The sequence below is a fragment of the Enhydra lutris genome, unplaced genomic scaffold (assembly GCF_002288905.1).
Source record: "Enhydra lutris kenyoni isolate GAN:26980312 unplaced genomic scaffold, ASM228890v2 scaffoldscaffold16, whole genome shotgun sequence".
Classification (NCBI taxonomy): Eukaryota; Metazoa; Chordata; class Mammalia; order Carnivora; family Mustelidae; genus Enhydra; species Enhydra lutris.
The window spans coordinates 33534512-33557256 of NW_019154100.1; the positions used below are offsets into that span (position 1 = coordinate 33534512).

General features: G+C 42.3%; 1 protein-coding gene across 1 annotated transcript in view; it reads left to right on the plus strand.

The window, feature by feature from the left end:
* The window catches only part of LOC111147403 (neuropeptide S receptor 1), a 147015-nt gene that overhangs the window by 72615 nt on the left and 51655 nt on the right, over positions 1-22745 (plus strand). The window lies entirely within an intron of this gene.

The window sequence follows — 22745 nt, forward strand, 5'->3', positions numbered from 1 at the left end:
CATTCCAATCCTGCCTTTCAGAACACCATACTCTCCTGATTTTTTTCTCACCCCTCTGGTTCTTCCTTCCCTGTCTCCTTTCCCTGTTTCTCATCTTCTCCTTGATCTCTTAGTTTGGGGTGTTCCAGAACTTGGTCCTCATACCTTTACACTTTCCTAGCCACGCCCACTGTTTTAGTGATCTCATATAGCAGCATGACTTTACACATCATCTATATGCCAGTAACTTTCCCATTTATATCTTCAGGTCAGACCTCACTCTTAAATCCTACACTTTAATATGAAACCCTACTAGACATTGCCACAGGAAGACATCTCAAATAATCCATATTCAGAGCTGAATTTCTGATCCTCTCTCCCAAAACCTTCTCCACTTGGACCCTGTCCCATCTGTACTGGTCCAGATTTTGTCAATAAATCAAAGTCAGTCTATTATAAGATAAAGAAATGTGGTAGTTAAATGGGTGCTTTCTCAAGTGTGAGCAGAGTTGGAAGAACGAAGACCAAGAAGCCAGAAGGTGAAGGGAAGCCCCCCCAAAAAATAAAAATAAAAAACAGTTGTTCTTAAATATTCTCTGGAGAACTGCAGCAATTCTGAAGTTCTGTGGCAAAGCTCCTACTAAATGTCTCAACCTCAGAAGCAAAACAGTCCCTTCCAAGAAACCCGAGAAACCACTGTCAATCTTGCAGCTGCTGATACATGTACTTCTATGACCTACTGACAGAATGGTCTCTCCTCACTTTTGCTTCTCAGATTTCTCATTGAAAAACTCTAACCTGGAACAACACAGGGAAAGAGAATCTAGAAAACATGGTTCCTAGAGAAGTGTGGAATCTAGAAGACGTGATACCATTTTGATTCATGGCAAGGCCATTCTTAATGTTGCTCAGGACAAAATCCTCAAAGATATATTTGGCTCTTTCTTTCACACTCTATTTCCAGTCTATCAGGAAATCCAGTTGTTTCAACCTCCAAAATATCCAATAATGGCCACTGGAGTGTAAGCTCCATTAAAGCAAGATTTGTATCTATTTTATTCACTATGCTTAGAAGAGTATCTGGCACGTAGTGTGCCATTTAATAAATATTTATTGAATGAGTGAACTAGTAATGACACACCAGCTCTCTTTTGGTTACTATTTGCTTGGATTCCCCCCCCCCCCCGTTCTTTTAGTTTCCTCTTATTTGTGTCTTTGAAACTAAAGTGTCTTTTTTTTTTAAGATTTTATTTATTTATTTATTTGACACAGAGAGAGAGAGATCACAAGTAGGAAGAGAGGCAGGCAGAGAGAGAGGGGGGAAGCAGGCTCCCTGCTGAGCAGAGAGCCCGATGTGGGGCTCAATCCCAGGACCCCAAGATCATGACCTGAGCTGAAGGCAGAGGCTTAATCCACTGAGCCACCCAGGTGCCCCAAGTGAGGGTCTTTTAAACAACATATAACTGGATAATGATTTTTATCAATTCTCTACCTTTTGATTACTTAAATGCAAACATAAATGCGTTTATATCTAAAGTAATTACTAAGACAAGAAGATTTACTTCTGTCATTTTGCTATTTGTTTTCTGTTTATAGATTTTTGCCCCTGGATTCTTTTATTACTGCTTCCTTGTAGGAATAATTGATTTTTTTTTCTAGTGTATAGTTTTTCTAATTTCTTATTTCCCTGGGGGTTTTTCTTTCTTTTTTTTTTTCCTTAGAGGTTATCCAGGAGATTACAATTAACATCTTAGCTTTAACTGTCATAGTTTATACAATCAAGTTTGAAAATTAATACCAACTTAGTTTCAACTGTATATAAAAACTTGGTGCCTTTATAACTTCATCCTTTTTTTCTATTGCTAGTCATTAATTACATCTTTATACGTTGTGTGTCCATTCACATACATTTATCATTATTGCTTTATACAGTTGTCTCTTAAATCATATTGAACAGGAGCAGCCAGGTAGCTCAGTTGGTTAACCATCCAACTCTTGATTTCACCTCACATCATATCTCATGGTCCTGAGACCTAGCCCTGGGGCAGGCTCTAAGCTGGGCACAGAACCTGCTTAAAATTTTCTCTCTCTATCTCCCTCTCCCTCTGCCCCTCCCCACAATTTGCACATGCATGCTCTCTCTCTCTCTCTCTCTTTCTCTAGAACAAACAAGTAAATAATTGTATTGAACAAAAAAAGAAGAGTTACAAACCTAAAGTGCAAAAACACTAGCTTTTGTATTTACCCTTGCCTTGAGTTCTACTGTTGTTCTTTGTTTTTTTCACATGGCTTCTAGTCACTGTTTAGTGGCCTTTCACTTCAGCCTAAAAGACTCCCTTTAATGTTTCTCCTAGGGCATGTCCACTGCTGAGGTACTTCTTCATTTTTCATCGGGCAATATCTTCACTTCTCATTCTTTTTTTAAAAGGCAGTTTTGTTGGATATAAAACTTGATTAACAATTTTTTTTTTCTTTTAGCCCTTTAAATATGTCATCTCACCGCCTTCTGGCCTCCATAATTTCAGTAAAGAAATATGCTGTTGGTCTTAAGGAGGATCCCTGGTATATGTCGAGTCACTTCTCTTCCACTGCTTTCAAGATTCTGTCTTTCTCTCTGGCTTTCGACAGTTTGCTATTGTGTGTCTTCCTGAGCATCCCTGTAAGTTTACGCTGACTGGAGTTCACTGGGTTTCTTGTATGTATAGAGTCATGTCTTCCTTCAAATGGGGGAGAAGTTGGGTCATTATTTCTTCATATTCTTTCTGCCCTTCTCTGTCTCTCTCCCCCTCTCCAAGACTCTCAGAAGTGAAAGCTTTTATAAGGTTCTCCCCAGACTTGTCTGAGAATTCATACAGCCCCGAGCATGTGTGTGAGCACCTGTACCCATGGGTGCTTTTGAAAGCCTTTAGTTCCCCGAACATCTTTTTTCCCAACCTCATCTTTCTCAGGCTTTTTGATTTATCTATTGCTTGTCCCTATTATTACTCCTTACTCCATACGACTGTATTCAATACCTTTGTCTTTAAGTGTCTTCAGCAAATGCCACTTGGGAAGCTCTTCAGGCCTGGAAACACTCCAAGTGAGGTGAAACGAAGGCAGGCTTTGTACCTGTGTTAAGGGGAGCTGCCAGACAAGTCAAAACACAACCATAGCTCTTTGAAAACAAGATTAATATTGCTCCCTGTGGTCCCAGCAACCCGAACCAGTGTCTTTATGGCCACTGCTGATCTGAGGAGTTGGGCATGTCAAGCAGGCAATTTCAAAATGCCATAGCACTCTCTCATCACAATGCAGCAATTTCTTAGGCTTTCCCCTAGTTGTTGTAAGTTGTTGTTTTTTTTTTTAACTATATTTCAGAGTTCTTTGAAAGTTGGTTCTGACATTTCTGCTAGCTTATGAGTTTTTAGAGTGATGGAGCCATGGCCTTCCCTATTCTGCTACTTTCAGTAATAACACCTGCACCATTTCCTAGCTTCTTAAGTTAGATACTCAGATAATTTCTTTTTATACTTTCTTCTTTTCTAAAATAAGCACTTAGGGATTACAAGTATTTCCCAAAGATGCTTTCATTTCCTCTCACAATTTCTGACAGATATTAGTTTCATTACTATCTCGTTATGATTAATCAATCTATAATTTCTATTATGGTTTCTTCTTGGACAAATTGTTATTTTGAAGTCTGTTTCTTAATTTCAAAAATGTCAGGCTTGTCTGGTTATGTCTTTGTTATTGTTAGGTTAATGTCTTATATGCTTTAGATTTTTTGAACTTGGATGAAACTTGACACATGGTCTAATGCCTAACAATTATAGAAAGTGCTATGCACCTTTGAAAATGTGTGTTCTCCAGATTTGAGGAGCATTACCTATATATATATTTGTATCAGGTCAAGGCTGTTTATCATGTAGCTCAGATCTTTTCTATCCTTAGTGATTTTTTTATCTACTTGATCTATAAATATCCAAAAGAAGTTGCTAAACTCTGCAGGTATATTGCTCTATGTCTCCCTATAGTTCTGTTATTTTTTACTTTATTTTTCTAACAGGTTTGGAATTGCTACATCTTCCCACTGAATTAAACTTTTAATCAATATTCAGTAACTCTCCTTATCTTCAGTAATGCTTTTAGCTTTTAAGATTTTGTCTTGTATTGAAGTAGCTATAGCATCTTTGTTTTAGTTAATTTTGTCTGACATATTCTTTTTTTAAAAATGTTTTGTACTTTTATGGTGTAGATACTTCTTTTTCTTCTTTCCTTAGAGCAAGTATTCATGGGCCTAGTGCTGCGTGCAGTTTGACTGCCTGCTACGAATGGCCAGGAGTCCTCAGGATAAGAGGACAAGGAAGAGCAGAGGAGTGGGGAGGAGTCTTGAGGTTGGGTGACCCTCCTGGAAAATGGTGAGGGTTCAACAAATGTTCACTGAATCATTAAAGTGAATGCTGATGGCCAGGTCTTCTTCCTGGACTCAGATAAAGTTTCCCCATGACATTTTTGTGTTTGACTTTCTAGGAGTTCCATTAAGAAACCCTGATCCCCGAGGCCTTCTGTTCATAATGACCACTCTGTTTTGTTGGTAGTTCACAAACACAAACTCTTTCCTCCTCCTAAATTTGCATGCTGTCTGAAAACTGTGTGGGATATTTAACACCCAGGCATTGTCAGTTTTCTTATGTCTGAGGACTGGCATCCTTCAATTATAGTAAATTCATAGTCACTGTCTCTTTGAAGAATGCCTCTTTTCCATTCTCTTGACCATCTTCTGGAATTCCAATGAGATTTTCGTTGGACTTGCTCATTCTATTCACTATGTGCCTGAACTTCTCTTTGATCCACCTCGTTGTCTCCATTGCCTTCAGGGTAATTTCTTCAGACCTATCTTCAAGCTTACAATTCTCTTTTCATCTGGTTCCAATCTTCTATTTAGCATGTTTATTGAGATTTTAATTTGAATTAGCACATAATTTTTCTTCATTTCTAAAAGTTCAGTTTTGTTCTTGTTTTAATATATTTGCTCAGTTTTAGTTGTCTTTTAATCTCATCAAATTTAGAATCCCCTGCCTTATTTTGTTTTTAAAAACTATATAATATTATTTATCTGACGTTTCTAACATATGAAATCTTCATACACCTGTTTCTTTGTATACAGAATGTACACAGATGTTTGTTTGCAAAGACGAATTTTCCAAAGGCCATAGCACACTCATGAGAGAACAAAAGTAAAAAAGGCAAATAAAGTCCTACTATTACTATGAAAATGGTTTTGACCTGATAGATCAAGGATCTCAGGGACCCTTGGGGGTATCCTCAAATCACACTTTGAGAATCTCTTTCCCAAAGTTTCCATTGATACAAGGAATTATTTTTCTCCTGTGCATCCAGAATTACCCTGGGGAATTTCCCTTGGCAACTTTGGGAAGCTATCAACCTTGGGAACACTGAGAAAATGAAAATTCTAATCATTTTCCTTAAGGCTTCATTTTCTCTGGAGCTCTGTTTGAGAATGACTGCAAGCAAGTTTTAAAAATCTAATGCACTGCATGGTGTTTTTGCTTCTCAACCGATGTGCTCTTCCCCCTCTCCTCTTTAGCATTCTTATCACTACATAATCCTCCATTTGGACAACTGTGTCATGAGGCTTTTACTGCCATAATGAAGGTTTATTAAGGGAACATGAAAACAAAAAATTGTCTCCTTCTTCAGTTTTGAATTTCAAGGGATTTGGAAAAAAAGCTGAAAAGCTAGGCTACCTGGATCCAGAAATGGGAAAGGCAAGGGGGCATGTGCAGGAGACCAGAGCCAAGCCATCAGGTCATTGCTGAGAAGGGGACCTTGAGCCTTGAGCCACTCCAGAACAAACATTAGGGGGACATGGGAGGAGAGCTACAAGTCAGAGAAATTTAAGAGCAAGGGGATCTGTGACCCACTTTCTCAAGAGAGAGTCCAGGGAGTGAGTGAGACACTGGGTTACCCCCTCCACCCAGCACTGAGAGTGAGAACAAGCGTCTGTGTGGGTGTGTAGGCAGAGAGCCTGAAATAGCCACAGGCGGTCGGCAAAGATTGCCCTGCATCCTGGTGCAGGGAAGGGGGAATGTATTCTGAGCAACAGGAGAAGAGAGCTGGTGGCCAGAAGGGGCTGCACAGTGGGGACCAGGCAGGCACCCCTTGGATCTGCTGACAACCAAAGGAGAGATGGGATTGGGCATTTCTTAGTAGATGCCAGTGAGGATAAGGGAAGATACCTAGGACCAGACACACTGCATGCACACACGCACACGCACGTATGCACACACATGCACACACAGGACTTGATGCTGCCTAAGTTTTCTAGAACTTAATAAAGAGGACTACAGAGACAGAGGAAGAGTAAACACTTAATTGACTGCAATTAAGTTTTCGACATCCAACAGAGTCGGAGTTCATACTAGCAATTAATTTCAGGTTTAGAAGATGAAGAATGTTATTTTTCTTGTACACTGCAAACAAAAATGTGACCACTCCTCCGACTCCAGGATCCCTTAGCTGCGGTGACAGGTGGGAGGAGGTAAAGAGGGAAAGGAGGGAGGGGATGCGGAGACCGCTGCCCGCTGCTTCCGGGCTATGGGGGTTGCATCACCAATGAGGTTCATCGTGGCTCTAGGCATGTTTACTACTCAGCAAGGCTGTCAGCCAGAGAACATAATTGATGTGCACAGAGCCGGCCTGTTGGAAGCTCATGGTGCAAGGGCCTCTAATTCAGGGAAAGGGAATTGGGCCTCTGCCAGTCATGTACCTTTTATGCTTTCATGTGGACATCAGTCAGACCCTGGTTTCCATCTGACAAACCAGGAAAAATAAAACTGTCAGAATCCAGGCACGCTCTTTATTGGGACTGTTAGCTTGGTAATGGAAGGGAATGTTATTGCTTGAGGCATTTGCATAATATCTATTGATCAACCCTCCCCACGCTCCTGTTCTTCATGCTGGGTTCTGGCAGCGAGGGAGGACTGTTCCTCACGTCACAGCTTCTTCACACTCAGGCCAGGCCACTGTCACTAACACAGTTGAAGAATAGGGCCGCAGCTCTCCGTTTGGACCCAAAGAGAGGCAGCCTCAGGCTGGGGCAGCCGTGTGAGACTGGGAGTTGAGGCATCTGAGTTTTATTTACAACTCTGCCACTACCGTGCTGTGTGACCTTGGGCAAGCTGCCAGCCCGTTCTGTTCCTGTCTGCATTCTACACTGCCTAGAATCCCTCCATTAAAGAGTCCCTCCTGGGCCGAGGTTTGATGCCCCCATTAAAATGAAAATGCTGTTGAGAGAATAAGTGGCTTCAGCCATTAGCCCTGGAGAATTAGTTGTCAGATTTGTTTGCAACTGAGAGGGCCCTTTTTGGTGGGCTGAAGTGGGGAGGTGGGGGGAAGAGCACTAACTGGAGGTTGGGACTCTCTTGCCCCGGAGCGGGGTGGGGGACATAGAGAAGGATCCGTGTGAGTCATTATAGAATGAATCATAGACACAGGTCCGGGAGACATAGCTTGGGTCATTGCACCCATCTCCCCACTGTGCCTGAATCCCTGTCAAATGCACAGAGGATCTTTGCATAATCCCCTCTAGTAATGGGGATAAACTGCTTGAAAGCTCCAAGATATTACTGAGAAAAGGCCCTTAGCCAGCCACATATTAATCTTAATCCTAATACTTTTCCCAGGTGACAGCCCTTAAAGGAATGCATGACAAACACACACTAAGGTCAAGATTGTGACCTTGAATCTTTTCTTCTAGATTACTTATGTCCTTTCCTTCCTCTGCAATGTGTGCACCCCAACAAAGCCGGTCCCCCTTGTGGCCAGTCTCAGCCTGATGCCCTGTTCCAAAGAAACACCCAACTTCAGTCTTAAGGAGAACTCTCAGAGGAAATGGCATTTATCGGTGGGGATAAATTGCAGGAAACCCAGCAAAATGTCTGAAAATTCGTCTCAACTCATCCATTTATCTCTCCCAAAGTCTCTCTCAGTTGCTCAGAATCTCTTCATTCTCCAACTCCTAGGCTCTCTCTTTCCAAAATTTCTTCCTAAATATTCCAAGGAAAGAGGAAGGGAATAGAAAGGGAAGTCAGGAAAAGAAAGAAAGGAAAAGCTTACATTATTGAGAGCTGCTATGGTCCAAACACTTATAACATTGAATCTTAACAAAGCAAATATGTATACTTGTCTCAATTTTATAAGGCAGCAACAATGACCCAAGATGTCTAGGTAAGTTTCCCAAGGTCACAGAGCAATTAAGTGGCAAACAGTGGATTCAGATAGTGACTATATCACAGGCCAAACCTAATCACACTCAAAATAACTCACATCCTCCTGACTGCTGGAGAGCCAAGCCCTGAGGACCCAGCCATGGAGTGTTGAGTAAGGAGGAAAGTACAGAAAGGACAAGCTGCTGATCACAGTTCGACCCGGATTATGAAAACTGCTCCAATTGAAGTTCAGTTTCATCTCTTTAGGTTTTTTTTAGGGACACCTGGGTGGTCAGTCAATTAAGGGCATGACTCCTGATTTCGGCTCAGGTCATGACCTCAGGGCAGTGAGATCCAACCCGTGTCTGGCTCTGTGCTGGGCATGGAGGCCTCTTAAGATTAACTATTTCCCTCTCTCTCTGCCCCTCCCCCGACTCGCACATGCACACATACACACACACACACACACACACACACACACACACACACACTCTATCAAAGAAGAAGAAGTGGGGGAGAGGAGAAGGAGAAGAAGAAGGTTTCCTTTATATTCCAAGTCTGATGAGAAGTTTGCCTCCTAAAAATGGAGGTTTGTTGAAATGTGTAAAATGTAGGCCCTCCATTAAATCTTTTAAGAAGATTCTTCCTCTGCTTCTCCTTAATCTTTTGTTTCTATCTAATTTTAGTGTCTAGAACTCGACTAGGGGAACAGAGCAGGCTGTTATGAGCCTTTTCCCTGGTCTAGTTGGAAAGATTAGTAAATACAATGACACACAAGATGATGAATGACAACAGGTGTTTCATACTCCCATGCCTTCACACGTACTGCTCTCTTGCTCTGATCTCTCTAGCAAAACGCTGGTCTTTCTTCAAGATACAAAGCTCCAGGGGCACCTCTGTGAAGCCTGCCTCATCCTCTTGGTTCCTACCCTAGCAGATTTGATCAGTCACCCCATCCTTTCTACAGACACCATGCAATAAATTATTTCACATGTTTCCCTTTGCCACTAGAATGTGAACGAGTTGAGGACTGGAATGGAGTTTGCTTCCTCATGGTATTTCTAGGACAGGGCATGGTATTTGAAGCCCAGTAGGCAGCAATCAGTAAGTTCAGACCGATGATCACTTAAGGCCTAGATGAAGTGACACAAATCAGAGTCCTTCGGGGAAGCAAGGTGGGAACTTCATGGAGAGATAGAACTTGCAGTGGGTCTTAAAAGATGAATTACAATTGAGGTTTCTGATGCTGCCAAAACTATAGGAGAAAGTCACCGGCAAGGGGGACGAGACAGAATAAAAGGTCAGAAATACAAGGATGCCTTCCCATGGCTTCCTGGTGACCTTGACTTCAAATAACCCATCCTGTTGTCAGACATTGTTACAGCTTCAGAACGAGGAATACAGTTTCACAAGAAAAGATGGATGTTATTCTGTGTCACAAACCAGGCCCAGTGCTCATCATGAACAGGCTTAGGACCAGGGCTGCCCAAAGGGATACCTAGATTTTCAAACACAAAGAAGGTATGAGGTGACGAAATCTGGGTCCCAACCCAACACCAGGAAGAAGGCCCAGCCATCTTGAAGCCCTGAAATTCGCTTTGACAGTTCAACAAACATTGGCAGAAATCTTGCCAGGTCCAGGAATATTACCCAGCATCCGGCCTCCCTCCCATCTCCTCTGCTCTTTCTTCCTTCTCCTGAGATCTGCCTTTGTAACATATTGTCAGCTGGATATAGGTCTAGGGCCATCAAAACTTGCTTTCAGGGTGTTTAGGGCAGTGAAAATACTCGATATGATAATATCTGTGATGATGGTTACATTTTATTATACATTCACCCAAACCCCTAGGATGTACAACACCAAGAGAAAACCCTAATGTTAACTGTGGACTTTGGGTGATTGTGATGTGTCCATGTAGGTTCGTTAATTGCAACAAATGCACCACCCCGTGGGGACTGAGAATGAGGGAGGCTGTGTGTGGGGGTGGGCAGGGAGTGGATGGGAACTCAAGTCCTTCTTCTCAATCTTATTGTGACCCTAAAACTTGTACTTCTGCTTGATTTTATTGTGACCCTAAAATTGCTCTAAAAATAAGGGTATTATAAAACAAAACAAAAACTTCCTCTCCGGAAGTAAGAAGAAAGAAAGAAATACCCAAAATATATCCGTGCAGACGTGTTCTTGCATGTTCAGCGACCAGCTCTGGATATTCTGTTTGATGGTAACTGCAGCTGCTTCCAAGGAAGGAGCTGAGTGAGTGGGAGTCAAGAGTAGGCGGAGGGTGCCTTTCTTATTTTCAGATTTTATTCTTTATATTGAAATACGAAATCTAATCCTGTGCACACATTATAAATATCAGTTTAATGAACATTCACAAACTGAATTCCACCAATGTAACCAGCACCCAAATCAAAAAACAGAGTACCGCCGGCTTTTCCCAACCCCCCTCCACCAACCTGTAGTCCTCACCCCTCACCTCCGTGGAGGGAAATCCCAGAGGCCAAGGTGTCCTTCACCTGATTTTATACTTTACCTACATGGAGCCTTATGAAGCATTATAGTATGTGTGCTTTTTATGTCTGGCTTCTTTTTTTTTTTTTTTTTAAAGACTTTATTTATTTATTTGACAGAGCACAAGCAGGGGGAGCGGCAGGTAGAGGAAGAGGGAGAAGCAGGCTGGGAGTCCATTGCGGGACTCCATCCCAGGACCCTGGGATCATGACCTGAGCAGAAGGCAGCAACCTAACCGACTGAGCCACCCAGGTGCCCCTATGTCTTGCTCCTTTTTCACACAGTGTTCTGCTCAAGAGATCTGTCAACAATGTTACACTTATTGTAGACCCATCACACTCTTACCTGAATGGCTGCACCGTGTGCATATAGTACAGTGTACTTCTCCATTCTACCGGGGATGGGCATGTGGGTACTTTCTAGTTTACAGTTATTATGAATAGTGCTGCCTTGAACATTACAGGACACTTCGTTTTGTGAGACATTTATTTTTGTTATTTGTCCTGCTTCAATTGCATATTGTGTGCTTGTGTTACTTTTTAAAAAAAAATGTCTGTAAAACACCTTCCAGGGTATTTTCATTGAGATCAGAAAATGAGCTTCTTCCATCCTGACAAATAGGCAAGCAAAATAATAATACTAGTTAATATTTATGGAATACTCACTCAGCCAACTCTTTGCAAAACAAACAAACAAATGAACAAAAAACTCTTTGCATATAGTTTCTCATGTAATCCTACCAACTGCCTGAGCTATAAGACACTTGCTCTCCTCCCATTTTAGACCCGTGGAACCTGACGCCGAGAGTGGTTAAGTGCCTTGCCCCAAACCAGAGAGCCAGTCAATGGAGAGGCAGATGCAAAGCAGGGGCCTGCCTCCAGAGCTTGCGCTGTCAGCCTCCAAGTCCTCTGTGTCTGAGTCCACAGCCTGGGCGTCGGGCAGGGCTGGGCACTCAGGAACCTGTCGGATGGGGTGGGGGGGGCCGGGGTTCTCTGACTGCAGCGGCACACACTGACAGCCCAGCCCAGCCGGGCCCAGCCCAGCCCAGCCCAGCCCAGTGTTCTTTCTCCCCCTTCAGGTCCTCATTAATCAAGTACCTTGAACATGAAAGAGAGTGAGATTGGATTTTTGTTAAGATGGAAGAATCTGTTCCCATCTGGTACCGTCACAACTCTCCGATGTCAGCCAGTGGGGAGCACTTCAGTGCAACCTGCGTGGCAGTTTGATAATTCCCCAAGAATACCGAAAGATCTGGCAAAATCATAAGCAGTCTGGATCCACCAGCACTTGGGCGTAACGGCAGGATCTGGGGTCTCAGGTCTAGAGAAGGGTCAGCCAGCTTTTTCTAAACTTTTTCAGCTTTGGGAGCTCCCTGAGCTCCATCAGCGAGCTCTGCTGGTGTAGCAGGAAAGCAGCCATGGGCAATGTGGGAGCACACGGGCCTGGCTGCCTTCCAATACACATGTGGATCCTGAAATTGGAATTTCATGTACTTTTCCTGTGCCACAAACCGTTTTCCTTCTTGTCATTTCATTCGATCATTATAACATTTTAAAGGCCATTCTTAGTTTGAAAGCTGTACAAAAATAAGAGACTAAATAACCTGGGTCAGAGTCCTGGCTCTTGGGTTTATCGTGTGTGTGCCTTTCAACACATTACTTACATTCTCTTGGCTTCATTTCTCTCTTGGGGAACTGAGCAGAGCAGATGGCATGCATTCAAGGCCTCCCTTGTGACTTGCACTGACATGTGTGCTTTCTGTGCCTTGCTTAATTTAGTCCTCATAATGACCACAAGATGCAGAAATTATACTGTTGCCTTTTGGGGGACAGTTATGGTGATGGAAAGAGGTTACCTGTAGATTATGCCTGACCTGACCTCTCCTGTTTATGGAGGTTAATCCTTGTCACATGCAGAAGTCTCATGTTGGTTCGCTGATAGTGTTCCTGCTTCTCTAAGATCTGTGATTTTTCTGAGTGTCTGTGGTTATACTTCACCTTAGACTGAATGATTTCATCTAATTAGAATTCTTCGATTCAATTAGTAATACATAAACGTCCAATTTACGCTCCAGATTTCACTAAACCCAAAGTTGAATGCGAACTCTGAACAGTCACTAATTCTATTGATGTGTACACTGGCGAGCCTGGCACAGATACACTCATGCAAATGCTGCATTAAATGAACTAATACATGTTAAATAGCTCCATGCAACGCCTGGCACAAAGGTCGTCAGCCAAAATTTGTCTCTGCCCTCCTTACTGGCAAGATCAGACTCAGAGAGCTATTTTTTGGGAAAGGTGAGCATCACCTAGAAAGATGAGGCCAAGGCCTTACAAGATACACTGGAACAAAGAAGCCTCTTCCAAGGGTCCAGTGCTCTGAAACCCAGCATGCTCTCTTGTTTCCCTGGATCTGCTTTCATCCGTCATCTACTAGGCAGGGCATGGCTTTGTTCCACTCTGCTATTCTAGGACCCGATGGTGGCCCAAATCCTCCAGCTTCCTTCTGACCCTGTGATTGGCTCCTGCTACCCCACTCTGCTTGCTTGATCCTATCTTCTGTCCTCTGAGCTTTGGTTCCATCCCCCAACCCCCGCCACTCCTGACTCATCACAGACAACTCCACTTTGCCTTAATATATGAAGCAGAAGTTCAGACTCTTCTAGGTAGCTCTGACCTTGAACACCTCACCTTGCTTTATAAGTGATCTCCCACTGGAGGAAGTCCTGGGGCATTTAGAAAGGTTTGGGCATTTGGAATTATCACACAGTCTGGGGATGTCACATTTCCTGCATTGCACAGCACAGTCTAGCCCAACAAAGATTTGCCCCATAAACAGTATCTCTGCCAACAAATAATGGTTCTAGCTCTGAACCATTCATCACAACTAGTATTTCTTTGTATCCTATTCTCTCGAGTACTGGCTTGATTGTATTCACCTTGTAAACCAATCAGTTAATTTAATCAACACTGTTTTCTTAGTGGATGCCAAATGTATTAAATTAACACAAATTAATGAACATGCACTGTAGAAAATAAGATAGACAGTCATTACTGTAGATCTAGTTAAACAAAGCCTGAAACTCCTATTTATCAATTTTTTTAGAAAACTGTTTTCCAGAAAATTGGGTAGGAGTTTGGGACTGGGCTGGCAGCTAAGATCTTAGATTATGCAAAGAGGCAGCCTTTAAAGACTATCCCTAGACAATGAATGGTCATGTGTCCCTTCCTGCCCTACCTCTTGTAGCAAGTTGGGTTCTTTGGAAGACAGATGCTGAATAAAATAAGGCACGCAAAAATGGATGGCGAAATGTAATGTGTAAGAAAAGAAAAAGGAAGAAGCAAGATTGGGCAGGAGGACCCGTCAGAACATAATGGCAGTCTTACAGTTTCTGCTAGCTCATTATAGGATTCTCATGCTAGATGGAAATAAATGACTAGACCCTTCTACCCACACCTTGCTCAGTCATTGGCAGGACTTGTACTACAAACAGTGTGATCTCAACTAGGAAGCTGAGGTAGGCCCTGAGAAGTCTAACAGTGGGAGGATGCCAGCAAACCACACTTCTCACAGCTGCACAGGAAGGTCTTTCTTCAAGAGGGATCTGAGCAGCCTATCTGTGTCTGCCTCATGTCCATATGTATAAGCCTGTGCCCTTTTGCAGCAGGATGAAATGAGAACCAACTATTTCTTGTTGCAATCTCCTACTTGCATGCCAACCTGCTACAACTCAGCTGTCTTTGGGCAAGAACTGCAAAGAAAAAAGAAAAGACATTCAAAGAATTCATCTCTTAGATAACTTCAAATGGAACTCTTCTCTCCTTCACTTGCCCTTTTAAAAATCCAAGACCATTAATGGGATTGATGGAAGATCATTCTTACTAGGAAAACAAACTCTCATTAAAGGAGGAGACAAGTTGTCCATATCTTACATTTTTGTACTCAGAGTCATGTACTGCCATGTCTCAAGAAATTTCTCTGTAAAGAAGAGTAAGGAGGAGAAATAGTAGTCACTATCTAGCAGAGATGTCAGAGTCTAGAGCACTGTTCTAGAAATCTGCATAGGGATAGGGATGCCTGGGTGGCTCAGTCAGTTAAGCGTCTGACTCTTGATTTCACTGTAGGTCATGATCTCAAGGACATGAGATCCAGTCTTGAGTTGGGATCTGCACTGGGCATGAAGCCTGCTTAAGTTTCTTTCTATCCCTCTCTTTCTTTCTCTCCTTCTCTTAAAAAAAAAAAAATTTTTTTAATTTACAAAAAAAAAAAAAAAAAGGAAAGAAAGAAAGAAAGAAAAAGGAAGGAAGGAAGGAAGGAAGGAATCTGTTCAGGGATCAAAATTTCCAATCATTTCCCTCCTTCAATCATCTTGACTCTATAATCATTACCTCAATCTGCTCTAAAGGAGACAGTTAATGGGGTTGAGTCTTCTCTGTGAAACCACCTCTGCTGAAGCAGCTGATCCAACAACAGCGGGAACAATGTCGTCATTCATTTCAAGGAAAGTTACCAAGTCCTTACCATATAATAAGATGTTAGGGTGTAAGACATGACAGTGCATAAATAAATAATCTTTATCCTCTCATAATACAGCAGAATCAGAGAGAAATACAAAGAATAAATGTGTTAGTGTGTTATAGGTGTTTGATAGCAAGGCAGGGAGACGTCCAGAGAAGGCAATCAGCCAATCCCAGTAGGCAAAAAAGGCTTCAAAAAGAAGCTGACCCTGACTAAACCTGGAGGAGTTAGGATATCTACCTTTAGGTAGAGGTGCATAAAAAAGCTACCAAGTCAAGGGGCAACATAAAGAAAGGGGCTGACAGAGTGAACAACCAGGAATGGTCAAGGAACACTAAAGGATTCCCATAGAAGGTCTCTTGGCTGCATCTTCTTCATACCTTGATGGGCTAACCAACACTCTCCATTCTTCCTTCTAATACCCTGACTAACTAGCACCCATGACTAGCAGGATAGTCCCTAAAAAGCCATCCATTTCTGCTCCCACCTCTTGGGTTCTATGAGTCACAGGTGTTTGTTCCCAAACCAGCCTATGCCAGTTGTACTCATTATTAAAATGATATAATTAACATAAACTATGTTAAAGAGTTGTTGTTTCTGTGAAAATTAAATTGGATACTTTGGAAAGACTTGACTTTTTTTTTCCTGAGTCACTAAAAGAAGCAATAGAATTAAGCACAGGGTATGTAACTATAAAAGAATGAAAGAGGATTATAAAAATCCCTACAATGAGATTCTGCCTCAAATTGCTTTGCTGGTATCTCAAGTTCTCACTCCAATTTAAAGAAAACAAAACTGGAAATCATAAAAGATGCATTATGGATATATTTTATGCAGACAAAAGCAAGATGATGCATAAAATCAAATAAAAGTCTTGGCCCTACATTAAAGAAATGATAAATGCATGCACATTAATGTTTTATATTCAAATGTTTTAAGATGGTTTTGTGTGTGTGCTTCCTTTTTTTAACCAACGTTGTGATCAATTAGCCAGCTGTCAGTATTAATGTGCTGGTTGAAAGGGTTTCTCTTATGGTATGAATTTACCATAGGATAAGAAAAGATCAGACCTAAGAGGCAGATAGGAAGGCTCCAAACGCCACAATTTGTAGTTTATTCTGTAGATCAGGGATTGGCAAGATATAGACCTCAGTCCAAATCTAGCCTGTAGCTTATTTTTATAAAGTATTATTGGGACACAGCTGTGTTCATTCAGTTAAAGGGTTGTCTATGGCTGTTTCCACTACACAATGGTGGAGTTAAGGAGTTCTTACCAAGATGGTGTACAGGTATACATGAAGGTTTAGTTTATGCCTTCAGGAAAGGCATGAAATCATGCTCTTCTGCTCAGTCGCTTCTCTCAACAAACACCTTAGGCCACTGTGGGACCACATACTGTTGCCCCAGAACCCAGGGAAAGACATAGAGACAACCAGTAAGAAGGCCTCCAACTCTTGGGGATGAGGGCATAAAACGGCTGACCCAAGATACTATACCAATTCCATTGAGAGTCACCCACCACTAGGGGAAGGGTATAAAAGTCTCTCCCACACAAGACCCACCACAGATCTAAGGCAGAAGTTCAAGTTCCATGGTGGGGAAGGAACTGGGACCCTGAGAAGCTCCCAAGCCCAAGACCCTGGTGCACAGGTTGATATAAGACAAAGCCTGAGTCAGACAAAGGAGAGGCTTCTGACCTCCAGCTTAGCGAGCCCTGAGCAACAAGCAGCAGCCATGTTCATGAACACAGGTGCAGAGGAAAGTAGAGACCGGAGCACTAAAACCCTCCCCACCCCATCTCCCACCCTGACAGTACCCCAAAAGGAATGTGAAGTGTAGGGGCTATGGATGATCATAGCAACAACATTGTTAACCAGTAGGAAGATGCAAAATGGAAGCCATGACAAGAGACCACAACACACCTAGCCCGATGACTAAAATAAAACATACTGACCATACCAGGTGCTAACAAGGAGAGAATGTATCTCTCAGACATTTATTTTTGGTATGATCACTCTGGAAAACCGTCTGGTAGTTTCTCGTGAAGTTCAACGTATACTCATCTTGTGGCCCAATAGTCTTACTCTTGGGTATTTACCCTAGGGAGATGAAAACTTCCATTCACATAAAATCTTATACATGAATATTCATAGCAGCTTTGTCTGGAATTGCCAAAGACTGGGAACAAGCCAAATCTAGAGAGCTTATCCTCCTGTATTCTCAAGAGCCACCACACCTACTATGAACACCCAAGCCAGGACTTCTCCCTCTGTCTCACACTTAAAACACCAAGTTCTCCTTATTTTACCTTATAAAGTATATCTCAGATCTGCACCCTTCTCTCTATCCCAATTTCTATTTGACATACAGCAGGTATCACTTATCTCTTTCCCATACTTTTGCATGGTTTCCTAACAAGCATAGTGCGATTTAGCGTTGGACCTCCCAAATAGATCCCTCAATGGTGACTAAAGAAATCTATTTGAAACAGGTGTTTGCCCCACTTCAACATTCAATAGCTCCCACAGTACACAGGAAAAAGCACAGCTCCTTTAACTGGCACACAAGACCCTAAAAGGACCAACTCTTGTCTTCCCAGCCCCATATCTTGACCTTGGAAGCTCCTACTTCAGACTTCAGCAATCACAAATTGATGTTGTTTCACACCATAACTGTTCACGCAGTCAGCCCTGCCTAGAATCAGTGTCTTTCACCTGGTTTCCCCCGACCCATCCTTACTGACCCTTTAGGGTTCAGCTCAGCTGTGCCCTCATTCCTTTTTTTTAAAAAATTTATTTATTTATTTGACAGAGATCAAAAGTAGGCAGAAAGGCAGGCAGAGAGAGAGAGAGGGAGGAGGAAGAAGGCTCCCCACTGAGCAGAGAGCCTGATGTGGGACTTGATCCCAGGACCCTGAGATCATGACCTGAGCAGAAGGCAGAGGCTTAACCCACTGAGCCACCTAGGTGCCCCTGTTCTCTCATTCTTGACTTCTTCCCACTCCACCCATATCCGTGCTCCAACGGGGAACCCACACTCAGATTTCTGAGAGACCATCAAAGAAGCCATAAAACCTGCAGTGAGCCTGTTTTGGGTTTTCTGAGTATTGCAGTTTCCTAGGATCTCTCACTGAAGAAATGGGGAGAAGCAGGAGTAATAGCATGGAAGTGATTAAGCCTTTGAAGTATACCCTTTGTTCCCAGGGTCCTGTTAATTATCATTTAAGAAAGGTTTATTTGTAATGTATTCAATTATGTAGGTAGCTAAATAGCTTTTTACTGATCAGTTAGAGCAGCATTTGCTTAATAGCCACAAAGGCTGGGCCCGGGTTTCATTGATAGATCTGGGCTTATCTCAGACTGAGCTGGGGGGTGGAGGGAGTCTTACCGGAGTACATTATAATTGTTAATATAATCACTTAGATTTAGAGAAACGTAAGTTTAGGGATTTCCCCCATTATTCTTTAAAGAATAAGTACAACAAAGGAGAAGAGCCAAGGAACTCCAATGTCCATTTTATTCATTCTTCCAGTCTATTCCTGAGAGGAAATGCTTCATGAGATTTCTACTGATCAGGTTTCTACTCACAATTCCCAACACCCTGCTCAAATCTGACCTCCTCAGCACTTCTCTAACTACCCAGGACCGCTACAAGATTTCTCTAATCTCTGACATTTTTGCTGTAGTTCCCATGTGCTTTGCCAGTGGTCTAATAGTTATCTACAGAGAAACAAAAAGGAAGAGACAGAGGAGCTTAAGACTGGGAGGGCCAAAACCATTTTGTTGTAGCCCCTGCGGTGTGAATGGTCAAGGGAAGCTCCTGGAAAAGGGGACATGTCAGCTAGATATTGAAAGATAAATAAAAATTCAACAGACTGATATATGGAGTGAGGCAATTTCAAGAAGAGGGAAATCATATCTGAAAACATGAATGTGTGATCACTGGGGTCTTCAATATAAAAATGCCATGATGGTATTTGACAAGAGGTAGACAAGGCCAGATCCTAGAAGGTTTTAGGTTAAGCTGGGCGCTATCCTGTTTATGGTGAAGATCCAGAAGAGGAAGACTTACCATCACAGTTCTCTAAAGGAATAAAGGCAAATTCTACGGGTGGTGGGGCCCTATAAACAGAGAGGGGCAAAACAAAAATCAGGGCAGCCAGGATAGGGAATGAGGGGAATGGGAGGAAGAATCATGCCTATATACTGAGGTCTCAGGACTCTATGAGAACAAAGAGAACAAGAATTAGAAAGGAAGATAAGAAAAGGAAAGGAAAGAAAAGAAAAGAGAAAAGAAAAAAAAAAAAACACAGGCACTGTGGTGAAGACTATGGACACAGTCATCCAAGTTTGGGTTACAAGCCTGGCTTTCCCTCTAATTTGTTATAAAACATTCAGAAAGATTCTAATCACATTTAGTTGCCAATCAATAAAACAGGGACTGTACCTCACAGTTTTTAGTTAGATTAAAAAGTCTTAAGATACTTTAAATACTTAAAATATTAACAAGGATATAATGACTGCTTAGTAACATTCCTTAAGAACACGCTCAGTTGTATAGAAACCTGGATTAAGAGTAGTAATTCTTCAAACAGCGAAGTCAACTCTAGTTAGGTAAGATGTCACCATGAGGGACAGCTGGGTGACAGGTATGTGAAAACTCTGTGCCATTTCTGCAACTTCTCATGAGCCTTTAATGATCTCTAAATACAAGTTTAATTTTTACAAAGCCATAAATGCTTTTGACAAACCACAGTGACAATTTATTGGATAAATATTCTCTGAGAACCCATATATATCCTACCTACTCTGGATGATGGTTTCCCTTCGGTTCTCATTCTCTAGGGTTCACAGATATCATTTACCAAGTGACAGTGTCATTTCAGTTTTCATTACCCCTCTTTTTTTTTTTAAAGATTTTATTTATTTATTTGACACAGAGAGAGAGAGAGCATAAGCAGGCAGAGTGGCAGGCAGAGGTAGAGAGAGAAGCAGGCTCCCTGCCGAGCAAGGAGTCCAATGCGGGACTTGATCCCAGGACCCTGGGATCATGACCTGAGCCAAAGGCAGCCATTTAACCGACTGAGCCACCCAGGGTGTCCCTTCATTACTGCTCTTAAACAGAAACACAGCAATAAAAATAAACTATTGGAAATGGAATTATGAGTGGCCTACTATAAAACTGGAGTTTCTTTTGCTGTTTAGCTGTTCAGCTGAGAGCCTGAATCCAACCAAACACATACCCTTTACTTCTAAAGTTCTGCCCAGTCCTCTGAGTAGAGTTGCACAGAAACCACAGTCCTCTCCCATAAAGGCTAGTAGTGAATCTCAACAAAGGCAGGATTTGAATTTTGATCTGAACAATTTACTAGAGGGTACAGTTCATTTGTCATCCAAGACAGAGTTGATACTAGCGTTGTCTTTGTGCCACCTGAAGCCAGGTGCACGTCTCCATGACAAGAATAAAGATTCAATTTCAGTCCCTATCACCCTCCCACCACAGCAGGACAGGGCACCCAAGAGCCTGAATAATCTGCCAGACTCTTCACTGAGGGCATGCTGCAGTATACCTGGCATCCCTAGCCCCATTCACTAATTACTGCTGTCAGTCATAACTTGAGAAGTAAATTGCCTGTGTTCTACCCATACTCTTCCTTTTCTTCATTGTATCAACCCAGCTTTGCTGAGATCACAACCAATGACTTTGGCCACAGTGGTGACTTCTCATCTTGACTGCTGGTCCCTGCACAAAGGAGTCCTTGTGGCAGCAGCCATCACTTTTAGTTCAAAGGGACCCTTGCTATGTCCCGTGGCAAGTTTGCATCTCCTTTTGGGACTAGGACCTCCAGCCTGCAGAGTAGAGAGGTACACAAAGTGTCCCAGGGGTTCTTTGGGAGTAATGTCTCATGAAGCCATTCCTGTCTCTAACCCTTGGTTATCAAATGTATGTCTGCCTCCTATTAGTAAACACAGCATGATAAAGAAAGCCCTGATTTTTTGCATACACAGCATTTTGAAGGATGGCATTCCATCCTTTCAGAGTGCCATCAGGTTGGCACTTTATCTATGCCTTTACGAGACCACCCCAGGGCTCCAAGAAGACAGCTGCTGCTGGAGGGTATACTATATGATATAAACTGAGGATTCTATGATCAGTGGTTCAAGCCTATATCTGCTTCACTATGAAATGGGTCTCCTGATCAGATATTATGTTGTTTGGCATGCTGTTCCAATTGAGCAATCAGAAATCCTCTAGGGATTGGTGAATGGTGCTGACTACAACTCAGAGGTCAGGGAAGCAAGCTCATACCCAGAATAGGTATACACTGGGAAGATGGAGAGCTTTCCCTTGCAGTATTGAAAGGATCCAGCATAGTCAACTTTTGACAAGGTAGCAAATTGGTCTTCTTAAGAAATAGTGCCATATTGGGGCTCAGTGTTGGTCTCCGTTGTTGGTAATTCCAAGACAGTCAAATACAACAATAGCTAAATTGACAATGATAAGGGGTAATTCATCATGTTGTCCAAATATGTAGTCTTACTGTCTGCCACTATTATGAGGAGCCTAATATGGAGTTATTCCAACTACCAAGTATGTCAATACAAATTAAACCCCCAGGGATGTGGGAAGTGAACAATGAAAGGTCTGCAGATCTAGTGAACCATTCTACTTCAACTAGGATTCTATTTGTTACCTGGCCCCATGAGATTCCATGCTTGTAGTGGGGCCGTAATGACACTTCAGTTTGCCAAGTGTCAGGTCAACATAGACCCTGTGTCTAATAGTCCTCAAAACGTCTGTATATTCTTCTTTCCCCAGTGCACAGCCATTCAGATAAAAATGGCCATAGGTCCCTTTGGAGAAGGACTAGGAGAATTATTACAGTTCATACTTACTATCGTTCTACAAGACCTGGCTTTATCACCCCCTCTCCTCTCATCCACTCTGCCTTACAGTAGGAGGCCACCACTGAGCTTCTTTGTAATGCTGGTTCCTCTCACCGTTACTTTCTTCAGGAATGGTGTGTCTTCTGAGCCCTTTCATGCAACATCATTCTCTGGTGGATCTTCTTGCTACCCATAATATGTCTATTACACCATGGCCTTTTTGTTCTTTTTTTATACTGTCTGCCAGGGCAACTCAGACATTTCCATTTTGCCTAAGAAGGACCAACACTTCCTCCAGACTTCTAAGTTACTCTATCAAAGAGTTTGCCTTGCCTCTTGGGTCCTTGATAGAGTGTTATATCCCATTTCCAAGAAAGTGACCCTAAGTCTGTGAATTCTGGCCTGTCCTAAGTCCCATCCCTGTCCAACAATCAGCAGAGAATCCCTCCAGCACTGTTTTGAGAAAGATTTTGAATCACATGATCAATTAGTGATAGCGGTCATGGAGAGGTGAGAGGGAGCTTTAAGACATATAGTATACTTTCGCATTTCTGATGTAAACATCTGCTCAACTTACAACCTGTAAGTATAGAAATGAGTAAGGACAACCACAGGAGCATAAAGTCTCTGACCTTG